Here is a 14,347-nt window from a genome sequence, read left to right on the forward strand (position 1 = left end):
AAATGTTTTGAGAATGATGAGGGCAATGAATGTACAAATGCGCTTTACACAATTGATGTATGTATGGATTGTGATAAGAATTGTATGAGCCCCTAATAAAATGATTTTTAAAAATATTTGGGTAAAAAAGAATAATTTTAGTTTTATAAATACATTAAATAAAATAAATGTTTAAATAAAAATAAATAAATAAATTTAAGCAGTCTTAAATGTGAACCCTTTCACACTGAAACGAATAGCTAATGAAAACCTTTCTTCCTGAAAAACGAGTACAATGTTACTGTTTTTAAATGAAGACCATCTTTTCCCAGCTTCTACGTGAGTAGAGATTTTGTGCACAGCCATGTAAACAATTATAAAATAGAGGACAAAAGGCAGAAGAGTTGCATTTTTATTAAATTCCTAGCTATTTGGGGGGGAAATAAATGTAATTTTCCCCCTCTCAAATTCCTACTGTAAATCATATAGTTGTTGGCTTGTCTTATGCAGTCTTTTCTCAGGAAACAAAGCACAAACCACACTTACGTAAGACTCCAGCACTTCATAAGCCCGCCGAGTTAACACTGCTTGTTTTTCACATGTTGCGTTTGGGAAAGGACCACCCCCCCTTCTTTCCCATCTCCCTTAATTAGCATTTCTCATATATGGCATTTCTCTAAGAGACACCGCAGCTAAGGATACTGCAAGGATTTTTACCTCTGCATATGGTTTCCCTTGGGGGACTTTCAACACATTCTGCCCAAGTCTTTGAGCTATAAATACCTTTTTTTTTTTCCTAAACCTTGATGAGAGAAATGATGAACCCTAAATGAAAACCCAAGTAAGGCTGGGAAAGGAAACCACACTCACCGGGGAATTAAACTGTGGGATTTCAACACTGGAGGCATCCATCCTGAAGGAGGCAGCCCAACTCATGACCCACACCACCACCACCAAATTCACTGCCTCCGAGTCTGCTCCTGTCCAGAGCGACCAGTGAGAGAGAGTGGAACGACCCCTGTGGGTTGCCGAGGCTGTAAATCTTCATGGCAGCAGACAACCTCGTCTTTCTCCCTTGACAGTACCACCAGGGCTCTTGAATGTTAGTGAGCTCTTTTAAATGTCCAGATAAAGATAATCCTGTGGCCAACAGGATAATCCTTTGGCGTTGGTTGGGAGGGGATGTTGGTTTCTTAAATTCCTCATTAAAAATCTTAAATGCCTTGGATCTCTAGAAAACTGAACCAGGGATTGCAGGAAGATTTCATTTTGAACCTGGATAGAAAGAAATGTATGTCATCAGTAGGTGTGATAATAACACTGGCATTTTTGTGATTAATTACATATTTTATAAATACCAGCCAGGTGCCTAATATTTGAATAATAGTTTATTAATTAATGACATGCTCCACACGGTCATTATTCTAGGGCAAAAGGAAAATAAATTATCAATGGTTTATCTTGTTGTTTTCCTGTCTATCCTAATTTAACAATTAGCTGGAGGTAAAAAAAAAAAGAGCCATTTCTCACCCTGTGAATGACACTCTGTACTGTAGGTAATGAGTTCAGGGACAATTACAATTTAAACCCAGTTGTTGTTTTAACCAAATACAAAGTTGTTTCTTCCATGGTCTTCATTTGAGGCTTGTTAATTATAATAAATTACACTGACAAGTAGATAGAATACTGGTACTTTTTTTTTTGTTTGATATTTCAGCATCAACTACTTAGAAAGCATCATGGTTCTTTTCCACCTTTGCATCTTGCACTTAAAATTTTAATCAGAAAGCTTTCAAAGCTGATAAAAATATACATTTAGTTTTATTTCCACATAATATGTTCAGTAGTTTTGTTTGCCCCTGGGAGCATGACTAGTTGAATATTGTTATTCAAAAACTCTGTTATTAGTTTTCAGATTTATTTTTGTTCCCATTTGGCTTCATTTTGCACCACATTCTATCTAATCTGTTGGGTGCTGGATATACAAAGCAAGGAGTCCTGGGAAAGCATAGTTCATCACTTTACTACTAACCAAAGGAGTGGTGGCTTGAATCCTCCTACAGGTGCCTTAAAGAAAGGCCTAGCCATTTACTTCCAAAAAGCATCAGCCATTGAAAACCCAGTGGAGTCCAGTTCTACTGACACCCATGGGATGGCCATGAATCAGAGTTATGCAAAGACAAAGACTTACTTGTTCCTGTGGCTAAGGCCCCATTTTGGAGGGCATTTTCTACTATGCTGATGAACAGCTGTGGAGTGGGATTGAGACCTGACCTTGATGGAGGTATGGGCTGGGTCACGTCTTTGTTTCCTTAGGAGCATCTTTAAGACTCCACTTTAGTAGACGATGTAAACCAGGCCACGCCCTTTGTTTCCTTGACGGCATTTTTTTTCCGGATTTTTAAAAAAATTAATCATTTCATTGGAGGTTCTTACAGCTCTTATAACAATCCATATATCAATTGTATCAGCACATTTGTCCATATGTTGTCATCATCATTTTCTAAACATTTTCTTTTTGTTTGAGCCCTTGGTATTAGCTCCTCTTTGTACCTTTCTTCCCCCACCCTCCCACCCTTGTGAACCCTTGATAAATTATTATTTTCATATCTTACACCAACCACTGTCTCCCTTCACCCACCCTTCTGTTATTCTTCCCCTTTTCTGGGGGTGGGGGGTGGGGGGGAGTTATTTGTCTATTATTATAATCAGCTCCCTTTTCTCCCCCTTCTCCCCCTCCTTCCCCCTACCCTCATGGTATCTACTTCCATTTCTATTCCTGAAAAGTTTCTCTCTCCTGGATTCCATGTGTTGAGAGCTCTTGTCTGCACCAGTGTACATGCTCCCCTCTAGCAGATTTGTAAGATAGAGCTGGGGTCATGATAGTGGGGATGAGGAAGCCTCAAGGAACCAGAGGAATACTGTGTGTTTCCTCAGTGCTTTCCTGCACCCTGCTGACTAATCCTTGAGGGCATTTTTATTTGACTTTGATGGAGTGTGTAACTTAAGACACTATTTTTATGGGACGTATATAAATGCTGGTTCTAGCACATATCACTCACCTGGGAAGCTAGACGTATAGTTCCTGACTGAGCTTTGATAGATGCATTTTGACTTCTGGGTCTGGGCCCTGCATTTGGCTCCTGTCGCTGCCTGCCCCTTGGATGTTGGACTTACGAACTTGAAGGAAGTGCCCTCCTTTATAACAAACAAACTCAAATGGTTCTGGTCCAGATGAACCACAGGGGCCATTGTCTCCGCACCATCATCGACTGTGTCCACAAGGGACTCTCCATTCACCCACTTCTGGAGTCCACCTGGCCACTCACCCCCATCTGCACCTACCAGGATGGGAGGAGCAGCATTATCAGCAACAAACGAGCATCCATCTCGCTCTGTGATTCATGGCACACCCAGCCAAGAGAAAGAAGGAGAGAAAATTAAGAAGAGCTCCTACACATGCACACACACACACACACACACACACACACCTCCAAAGACATATTTTCACAGTAAAACCTTCACTAATTGGAACTTTTAGAAAGCTAGCATTCCCAGCCCTAGCTTCTAAAGCAAGAGACAATGAGATCTAACTGTCCCAGGGGATGTATTTATTAACCATGATCAAATCTTCTGGGATTCTGGGACCACTGTGAGTTCCTCAGCCACCCTGTGCAGCTGTGAAAAATGGTTGTTACAGAGCGGCACTCAGATGTGATGCAGTGTTCCCGGTAACCAGGAAAGAATTTGGGATCAGCAATAAACTTAGGCCGGAGTGACTATGAATATAAATAAGTGTATGAATATATGTTTTTGTTACTTGCGATCTAGTCGATCCTAACTCACAGTGACCCCATGTAGCAAACTAAAACTTCCCCCATAGGTTTCCCAGGCTGTACATTTCGGGGTTTTCTCCACAGCAGTGTTTATTACCGCACCACTCACTGTAGTCAAAAAGTGGGAACAGCCTAAATGTCCATTAAAAGAAAAATAGAGAAACAAAATGTGATACATACATGCAGTGGGAAGTTACCGACTATGTTTTTGTTTTTACAGAAGCAAATAGACCACCAGGTCTTTCTGCTATAGAGTCATTGGGTGGGGGTGAGGGTGGGGGTTTGAACTGCTAATCTTTCAGTTAGCAACCAAGTGTTTGAGTGTTGCACCATCGGGCCTCCTTAAAAAATATATATATAGCTAAGATGCATTTGGGGCATTGGTGGTTCCACGATAGAATTCTCGCCTTCCATGCATGAGAACTTGGTTCCATTCCCAGCCAATACAGTTCACACACAGCCACAAGCCCCCCAGCTCAGTGGAGACGCTTGTGCTGCTGTGATGCTGAATAGGTTTCAGTGGCACTTCCAGAGTGAGTTAAACAATAACAACAACCACAAACAGACAGTGATTCTCAACCTTCCTAATGTTGTGACCCTTTAATGCAGTTCCTCATGCTGTGGTGACCCCCCCCCCAACCACAAAATTATTTTCGTTGTTACTTCATAACTAATTTTGCTACTGTTATGAATCGGGCAACCCCTGTGAAAGGGTCGTTTGATGCCCCAAAGGGGTCACAACCCACAGGTTGAGAACCACTGGACTAGGGGAAAAGGCTTCATGATCTACTTCGGAAAGTCCGCCTGTGAAAAAATCCTGTGGATCACAATGGTGCACTCTGCAATGGATCCTGGGGATGGCAAAGGATCGGGAAGCGATTCACTCCATTGTGCGTGGGATCGCCATGGGTCAGCTGCTGACTTGACCAAAGCTAATAACAATAGAGGCATGGGAAAGTTGGCCAATGAATAAGGAAACTGAAGAATTGATGTCTTGAATTATGGTGTTGGTGAAGAATATGAACAATACCGTACACTGCCAGAAAAATGAACAGTCAGTCTTAGAAGAAGTAGAGCCAGAATGTTCCTTGGAAATGAGGAGGGGGAGATCTTGTCGCTTGCTTGGGACCAGTCCCCGGAGAAGACAGTCATGTTTCGTCAGTGGAAAAGAGGAAGAGACGAAGTGACACAGTGGCTACAATGGGCTCAAACCTAGCAACAACTGTGAGGATGGAGTAGAACCGGTGTGCTTAGTGTCCCTAGGAGCCCGAAGTAACTTGGTAGCACCTAACAACAGCAGCGGTGTATATGAAGGACTTCAAAGAATCTGTGTAAAAGTAGAATTAAAAGATAATGAAATTTGTCCCATAAACTTTTTAAAGCCCCTTCATGAAAGTGTGTAGTGTGTGTGTGTGTGTGTGTGTCTGTGTGTGTGTGTGTGTGTACACAAATAATTCCAGTGATCCCCAACATAAAGTTTCTCTTCACTTTGATACACTAATTAAATAATTGAATTAGGTGAAAATTTCATACATTCTATATGCATATCATTTTACTAAGGTTACTTAACACACCACCTCATTATCTAAAGGTAATTGAGATTTGATCAGGTAAATATGCAACACTGAACCACTAATGCAGCCCTTAGAAATTACTTTAATTAAAAACAAAAGGTTTTAATTATCTAGGGCTCATTACTGGCTGCCAGAGATTTCAGATGGCCTTCAAATTCCCCCGTCCCTGTTCATGAGCTTCCTTCTCTTCTGGCATTAAGTCCGTAGAATGATGGCGAGTGAGTGAGAGGAATAATGAGGAGAAAAATGGGCATAATGATGTCTGTGATAGTTATATTAATGGAAAAACTTGAAAAAATTTAGGATGCTGGGCTCACATCATAAGTAAACAACCAGTCATTTAGGTAAGCACTACCTTGAGATAAGGCTCTGAGAAAAGACCCAACAGCTTTTGAGAAAAAGTTAAGGACCAAGCACTGTGCTAGATACTTCTGTTTAAATTGTCTGACTTGAGCCCCACCCTCACCCCCACCCCCAGCAACTCTGAGGAGTAAATGGCAGCAAGAACCAAAAAAAACAAACTCTGCCATTGAGTCGATGGTGGCTCACAGCAACCTATAGGACAGGAAGGAACTACACCTATGAGTTTCCAAGACTGTAACTCTTACAGACCTACCTTTCTCCCAAAACAGCAGCAGGAATTTTAGAAGTCAGAGCAAGGCTCAAATTCTGTCTTTTGAACCTTAACCCTGGCTGATATTAGGCACCACCAAGTCAGGGCTCACTTATAGCTATCCTATGTTCAACAGAATAAAATGCCACCCAGTCTTATGCCAACATCACAGTTTTTATGTTTAAGCTCATTGTTGTAATCACTGTGTCAATGCATCTCATCGAGGTCTTCTCCTCTTTCATGGCTCTTCTACTTTATCGAGCTTGATGCCCTTCAGGAGGTTGCACTCTCCTGATAACAAGTCTAAAGTAAGGGAGACGAAGTCTAGCCATCTTCATTTTTAAGGAGCATTCTGACTGTACTTCTTCCAAGACAGATTTGCCTGTTCTTCTAGTAGTCCGTGGTATATTCAATATTCTTCAACAGCTTCATAATTTAAATACATTGATTCTTCTTCAGTCTTGCTTTCTGTTCATTGTGCCACTTTCATATACATAGGAGGAGATCAAAAATACCACGGCTTGAATCAGGGGCACCTTAGTCCTCAAAGGGACCTCCTTGCTCATAAACACTTTAGAGAGTCTTGTGCAGCAGGTTTGCCCACTACAACATGTTGTTTGGTGTCTTGACTTCTGCTTCCATGAGCATGGATTATTGATCCAAACAAGGTGAAATCCTTGACAAGTTCAATCTTACCTCCATTTATCAGAATGTTATCTTTGGTAAATTCCTTAAATTTCTGAGCCTCAAATTGTTCATTTCTAAAATAGAGATAATCACTAGCATTGTAAAGTTGAAACATTAAGGTAAATGAGATGATATCTTTCAGAAAAGCATTTAAGTGCTCATGCATTTTTTTTAAATGCCTTCCAGTCAGTTCTGACTCGTGATGACCCTGTGTGCACTCCATGGAGTTTTTAGAGGTGGGATTTGGGGAGGTAGTTCACCAGACCTTGCTTCTACAGCACCACTGAGCGAAGCTTTCAGTTTACAGCTGAACATGTTAACCTTTAGACCGGGTGCAGTAGGAGCTTTATGTGCGTGTTCTCCTCCCATCTGACCTTCAGCTTCTTGACCTTCTTTCCACTAAACCTCTTGTGTCCAACTAAAACTCAAATCCTTCTTTGAAATGTGACAGGGCCCTATCTTCCCCCTTCTGAAATTGCACAATTGATTTCTTTCAGAACCTTAGTGGAGGGCGTCACAATGAGCCCTGTTAAATCGCATCTTTTTTGGTGTCAGCCTGGGATCTTTCTGCCTGTGGGGGGAATTTTGAATCTTATGTTAGTCTGTTATCCTATTAAGCATTCCTCACTGCTTTATCTTTGAGAAATAGGTTAAAGCATGTCTCTTATGTCTTCTGTGGGCATCATTAATAAAGATATTGAATAGAGCAGAATCCAGGGGCAGAGCCCTGGGACATTCAATCAGTGGTCCCCCAGCAGGTGGTGACAAAGAAGCCTCTTGGGTGGAGATGTACAACCAGCTGTGAATCGGCTTCCTGTGTCTCTCCTAGAACCTACTACCTTATAGATAATGAAAGACTTCATCAAGGCCTTTATTGAAATCAAAGCATACGCCTGGTCGGTCAACCTCATACTAGTAACCCTGTCTCCCAAAAAGGAAATTAATATATTGTTTAGCAAAAACTTCTTTAATGAGACCTGCTGATGTTTTAAAAAGAAGAATATCTGTTGGCACCAGGAAAAGGCGCCTGGCAGGCTGTTGAGCAGCTTCTGGTTGTGATGTTTCATCAGTGAGTTGACCACATATCCAGATCACGTTCTGAAGCTGGCCTTAATCAAAAGATTTAAAAATGATGATAAAAATAACAAGCCCATTGCAGTCGCATTCATTCAAACTCATGGAAATCCCACTTGTGTAAGAATAGAACTGTGCTCCATGGGGTTGTCAGAAATAAATCACCAGGGCTTTCTCACCCTGGGTGAACTTGAGCCCCCACCCATTTGGTCAGCAGCCGAGTGCATGAATCATTTGCACCCCCCAGGGAAAGTAATAATAGTAAACCAAGACCTGACCCAGTGCCATCTAGTGGATTCAAACTCCTAGCAGCCCTATGGGATGGAATAGAATTACTCCTTGGGGTTTCCAAGGCTGCAGATCTTGGTGAGAGCAGATAGCTTTATCTCTCTCCCAAGGAGCATCTGGTAGGCTTGAACCACCAACTTCGTGGTTAACAGCCCAATGATTACCCACATTGCCAGCATTTACTGAGGTTCATTTTTTGTCAGGCAGCATACAAAGTAATTTTCATGTATCTGTTGTGTCTCTGACAATATTCTTCTACTTTTATAGCTAGGTTCTATAATTCATTTGCTAGGCCTCGCAGAACTCACAAACAGTGGTCACAAAGATAGGGTTTATGAAGGAAGCTAACAGGTTACAATGCAAGTAAGAAATGCTAAGGATACAGATGTTCAGTCAGGACATGTTACAAAATCCTTTTGGGACTGCTAGTGATTCACTAAGGGTGTACCACTCCATTGTTAGCCTACCTGAAGACAAACATTCAGTTCAAGTTCTCTAGGTCAGCTCCCCTGATTAAGTATGCAGAGGCCCCCCACTCCAGTAAGCTACAACCTGGAGGCTCTCATCTCCACCTCCATGAGTCAGTAAGCCCAACTCCCTTAATTAAGTGCCCAGAAGCACTCCACTCACAAGCCAGCCTCCTACCATAAAGCATTCAGCTTTACTTGCTCTGTGGGCTGGGAAGTCCACCACTGTGTCTCATTCCTAGTTCTGCTGCTGCTTCTCTGATGTCACAGCTCTCTTCTGGGTCAAGGAGATTCACTGCACAGGGATCTCAGGATCCAGAGGATGGGCTCCAGAGGACCAGCTCCACTCCTGTGCTTCTCAGAGGGCTCATGTTATACCCAGCAGGATGGCAATTTAATGAAGCTTGTTACCAGTTACACACAAGTGAACCCTATCAATGTCTACCCAGGTAGAAAAAGGTCATTTGGTGGGAGTTACAGAGATTTGGGCTTTGAAGAGCTCCATTAAACAGTTCACTGCCCCTGCAGTATCTCATTTTATCCTGATGTTAACCCCATTCTTTCAGATGCGTTAGGTGAGACCGGGAGGGGTTAAATAATTAACCCAAAGTCATATAGTAATTGTGAGTCAAAGCCCTTGCCCAGTCACCCTGATACCCAAACCCTGCTCTCAGTTACTATGACCTATTGAACAGATTCTTGTGCCCGAGTGGTGGTGATTAAACAGGGAAAGAAAAGCATATAAACTAGATTACCAGTCCATCCTGTATATTAGATATTAGGAAGGAATTCTCTGTGCCAAGATGTTATCTCCCTCACATATCTTTAAGCAAGGCTTCCTTTCCTTCGTAGATCTTTCCTCTGTTTCCTTTTCCTTCCTCCTGCCCCACCATCATGCTCGCCCCTCTTCTGCCTCTTAGTAGTTCCTCTCAGCGAGATTGCTGTTCCATCAGCCCAGGATCTCTATGTCCTCGTTGTTGATTTTAATTCCCTAGTTGTTCCCCTGTCTATGGTATTGTTTGCTCACAGCTCCCTCCCCCCGCCGCCTCCTCCCCACAAGTCCCTCTGGAATTGTTGCTTTCTCCTCAGCCTTGCCTCCCACACCTCTCTTATGTAGGTAGGCAAACCAACAATAACGAGACAAACAAAAAGGAAACAAAAGATTGAATAAAAAGCGGGAAATGATAAATAAAAATAAATAACTAGCAAAATATCCTGAAAAAGCACACCTAGTTCCAGGTCTGTCTGCTGACTTTTATGACTATTTCCACACCCATCCTGGGGGGTTCTGGGAACTGCCTCTCTTAGCCTGAAGTCTATTTTAGGGGCTCCTCAGGGACTCTGTGGCTTGGCTTGGCTCCCGTTGCTGATCTGTCATGTTCCCTTCTTGGTTCGCCCCATTGTAGGGGATTCAGACCTGACTCACTCCCTGCCTTGTGTCCCCAGTCTTGTCCTCTGTCGTGGTGTGCTCCAATGAGGGGACATCATGTCTCGAGCTGTTGTCGGCCCTGCGGTCCTCTCTGTGCCTTAGCAGCTCCTACAGGGATGTTGTCCTGAAGGCTCTGTGTGCTGATATGGGGTCTAGACCCTCACTCTCTCATTTTCCTTCTTGGTTTGCTTCCATGTGGGCGTGGCAGGCCAGCCCCTCTCTCCAACCTGTAGGTTTAGTGTTGTCCTCTGTAGCACACACTTCTAGGGAGGGTCCGTTTGGCTCTGATTGGGGCTGGCCCTGTAGCCCACTCTGGTCAGGAGTTGCTCCGCGTGATTACGTTGCCCTCAAGGTTTGGCGTGCATGGTGAGTCTGCATGCACGCTCCCATTTCTGTGGAGACAAACAATACCCTCCCCCTGGGTGGGTTAGTGCCCTACTCCCTCAGTGCCATTGTCTCCCTCTTTTTTTCCACTTTTCTCCCTCCCCTGCCCCTTTCCCCTTCTTTGTGTTGGCATAACATGTACATTCGTGGGTTTGGCCTGTTCCCCACCCGACAGCAGCCAAGCATTTTAATGGCTGTACACCAGGGCCTGCTTGAGAAGAATATCCCCCAAACCCTCTCCCATCCAGACAATTCTGACTTCTAGCAGCCCCCTCCATAGAGTTTCTGAGGCTGTGAAGTAAACTGTCAAGTTTTTCCCATTGAGTAACCGGTGGGTTTGAACCACTGACTTTGCCCTTAGCATCCCAATGCTTACCTGACAGCATCCCCACAGGCCCTGCAGCACCAGCAGAATGTATCCACCCATGGCAGGTCAGAGGGCCTACCTACCTACTGTGAACTTTGAGGCAAAGCAAGCCCTGCCCATTCCCTAGTCTGTTTCTCTAGGCTTTATCAACACCACTGCTCTTTTCCTTAAGATGAAAGACACCCTGAAGTTTCTATGTGGTCTGTCCTTTAGGCCAGCTGGCAACACAAGCTAGGCAGGGGTCTCTCTATGGAAAGCCTCAATTCAGTCTCCAGGAATGGCCTTCAGCACACTGTAGTTATTGCTTATTAAGTGCTTTCTGATCCATTGTCTTTTTTTTTAAACAGCTTTATTACAACACAACTAAAGATCATAAAATCTACCCACTTTAAGTAGACAGTTCAATATGTCTCAGTAAACTTAATCCAGATGCCCCATGATCAACGCAATCCAGTCTTAGAGCAAGCACCTCCACCCACCCAGAAAGTTCCCTGGCACCCCTTTGCAGTCATTCCCAGCTCGAGTGCTCAGCCCCAGGCAGCCATTGATGTGCTCCCTAGAGTGCTATTTTAGGGAAATGCTATATAAAGAGGCCCATACAGAAAGCCATCCTGTGTCCCTGGCTTCCTTTGCCTAGCCGAATGTTTTTGAGATTTGCCAGACTATAATATGCATCTATGGCCGGGTTCTTTTTATAATTACATAAGTAATATTCCATCATAGGCATGATCGCACTTCATGTCCCTGTTCACCTGTTGATGGAATCTTGGGTTTCGTTCAGTTTTTAGCTACTTTGAATACTGCAGTTATGAAGATTCACGCACAAAGCTTATGTTTTCATGTCTCCTCTTGGGTTGCTACTAGGAATGGAATTGCTGGGTTACATGGTAAGAATCATGGTGTGATAGTATTCCAAAGAGTGACTATATCATTTTATATTGCCACTAGCTGTGTACGAAGCAGCCCTGGTAGAGTAGTAGTTTATGAATTGGGCTTCCAACCACAAGGTCAGCAGTTTGAAACCACCAGCTGCTCCATGGGAGAAAGATGAGACTTTCACTCCCATAAAGAGTTTCAGTCTCGGCAACCCACAGGGGCAGCTCTACTCTGTTAGGCTTGACTGGATGGCAGCAAGTTTGGGTTTTGGTGAGTTGGTGCAGTGGTTCCTAGCTTTGTTCTATTGTTTGACCTTCAAAAGAATTGGGAGTAAAAAATGGGATAACAAGGTGGGATAGAAGAGGGATGATGGAAGAAAATGGATAATAACTCTTCCATAGTGTCATCTGTTCATTTTCATCTTGAAACTCTTTGGGATTAAAAGACGATATGGATTTTCCCTACAAATACTTTGCTAACCCATAATATTTTTTTCCCCACCAAAAACTACCCTTGCCATCAAATCAATTCCAACTCACGACTACCCCATGTGTTAGGGAATAGAATTGCTCCATAGGGTTTTCTTGGCTCAAATATTTTTTTCCATACCAGTCATAGTTTAATGTATTATAGGGTTTTTTTAATAAAGCATTTTATTGTGGGCTCTTACAGCTCTTGTAACAATCCATAGATCAGTTGTATCAAGCACATTTGTACATATGTTGCCATCATCATTTTCAAAACATTTTCTTTCTACTTGAGCCCTTGGGTATCAGCTATATTAAGTTGTTTTACCATTTGTAAAATCATTTCATTAGGACATGATCCAGACATCATACCATTCAATAGTTAAGTTATATCAAGCAGTGTGATACAACCGCTCCCACAATCATTTTCAAAATGTTTTCTTCCTCCTCATATTCCTTGATATCGGACCCCCATTACTCCCTCCCTCCCCTGCCGTACCCACCAGGAACCTTTGTTCTAGTTACTGATGGAAGCACATCACTAGACCTTTCTCCCACAGTTCCACTAGGCGGGTCTTCACTGCCCGTAGGTTAGTAGGCATTCGGTCACGAACCACTTTGCACACCCAGGGACAAACATCAAGAGCTGGCAGTCCCCCCCACCCCCACCATCACCACCACAAAAAGAGGCTTCAAGTGACCGTAGCTCCAGAGAGAGTGTAGGGTGATGAATGAGAGTGAAAGGAGAATGCATGCTTTCTGTATATAATATTCAGGAAATGACCCTTTTGAGGAACTGAGATACTCTTTCCATGGAAAGAGAGACCTTTATGGATTAATTCCCTATGAGCATTGAAGGGTTCTCGAGATGAAAAGCCTTCTTATGTAATCAATGAAAATCTTAAGTTTCTTTGTAAAACTCTGTGAATCACCTCTTGATGGAGGAATTTTGTGATTACATTTTCTCATACACATTTGCCTTCCACTGGTGGGTTAAAATATGGCGTACATCCAACTCTCAGGTGCTATAATAGCTATCAAACCTTAAAGAACAAACCAGTTGGCATCAAGTTGATGCAGACGCATAGTGATCCTGTAGGACAAGGTCAAACTGTCCCATGGGGGTTTCAAGGTGGTAATCTTTCTGGAAGCAGACTGCTCCATCTTTCTTCCATGAAGCTGCTCCTGAGTTCTAAGTGCCTACTTTTTATTTGCAGGTAAACGCCCTCCCACTACCTTACCAGGCTCCTTAATAGCTAAGCTAAGTAAAACCCATGGCTGTGTTGAGGATTTTGTTTTGTTTTGTGAAGGATGAGTAATTACCATCCCAAGCAGAAAACCCAGTCCCCAGTAAGCAGTGATGCACACCTCACCTGGTCCCTGTGATAACCACTGATCTACTCTGGTCTCTAGGGGGTTGTTTCTTATGAGTATCTCATACAAGTGGGATTGGACAGCATTTTCCCTTTTGGGTCGGACTGACTTCACCTAGCATATATTTTCAAGTTTCATCCATGTCACAACACATATCAGAGCTTCAGTTTTCCTTATGACTAAATCCTATTTCATGACATTTTTGTCTCTCCATTCTTCTGTTGGGGGACACCTGGGTAGTTTCCACCTTTGGGGCTATTAGAAATAGAGCTGCGATGAATATTGGTGCACAAGTGTCTGTTAAGAGTTCCTGCTTTCAGGTCTTTGCGTTTTTAAATCTTACATCTAGCTAGTTTTTGCAATGATTTTTACCCCTGTCCACAACAGATTCCTTTATCAAAGCTGCTGACAAGAAGCAGAATTGACTGGATTACATGCACTGCCTCTGTCTCACTATTCCGTCCTCTGGTGGCAGCTGCTATGTGCCTTGAAAGCACCTGAACAATAAGAAAGGAGGCTGAGCAGCAAAGAAACAGAAGAGAAGATCATAGAGAATCCACCCAATGGAAAAGCAAGTCCTCATTTGCCTAAGATTATCTTTTGAGATTCGGTTGCCTTAAAGCTTCTCAAAGCTGACATGTATATCCATGCATTTTGCATATTTCAGGGTATTTCTACATTGAATCAAAATAGGTTAATAATTAATTTTGTTAACGATAATCTCAGCTCAGCACATCAGGTGTGCAGTACAATCAATCATGGAAAGGAAATAAATTAGAAGATAAACTTAATAGCTGCAAATATCCCACAGGGTTAGCAAAATATAAGCCAAAAATTTTAAAAAGTGACCTCTCTACTTCTTATACTGTCAAGCATTTTTATGTTTTAATAATACTGCAGAAGGTTTTGCAGTTTTCATATGATACTAGCAC

General features: G+C 42.7%; 1 protein-coding gene across 1 annotated transcript in view; it reads left to right on the plus strand.

The window, feature by feature from the left end:
* Positions 1-14,347, plus strand: part of ANKS1B (ankyrin repeat and sterile alpha motif domain containing 1B) — a 1,383,364-nt gene that overhangs the window by 1,269,768 nt on the left and 99,249 nt on the right. The window lies entirely within an intron of this gene.

Source organism: Echinops telfairi, unplaced genomic scaffold, assembly GCF_000313985.2.
Source record: "Echinops telfairi isolate 266 unplaced genomic scaffold, ASM31398v2 ScPeMD7_2;HRSCAF=8, whole genome shotgun sequence".
In the NCBI taxonomy this organism is placed as follows: Eukaryota; Metazoa; Chordata; class Mammalia; order Afrosoricida; family Tenrecidae; genus Echinops; species Echinops telfairi.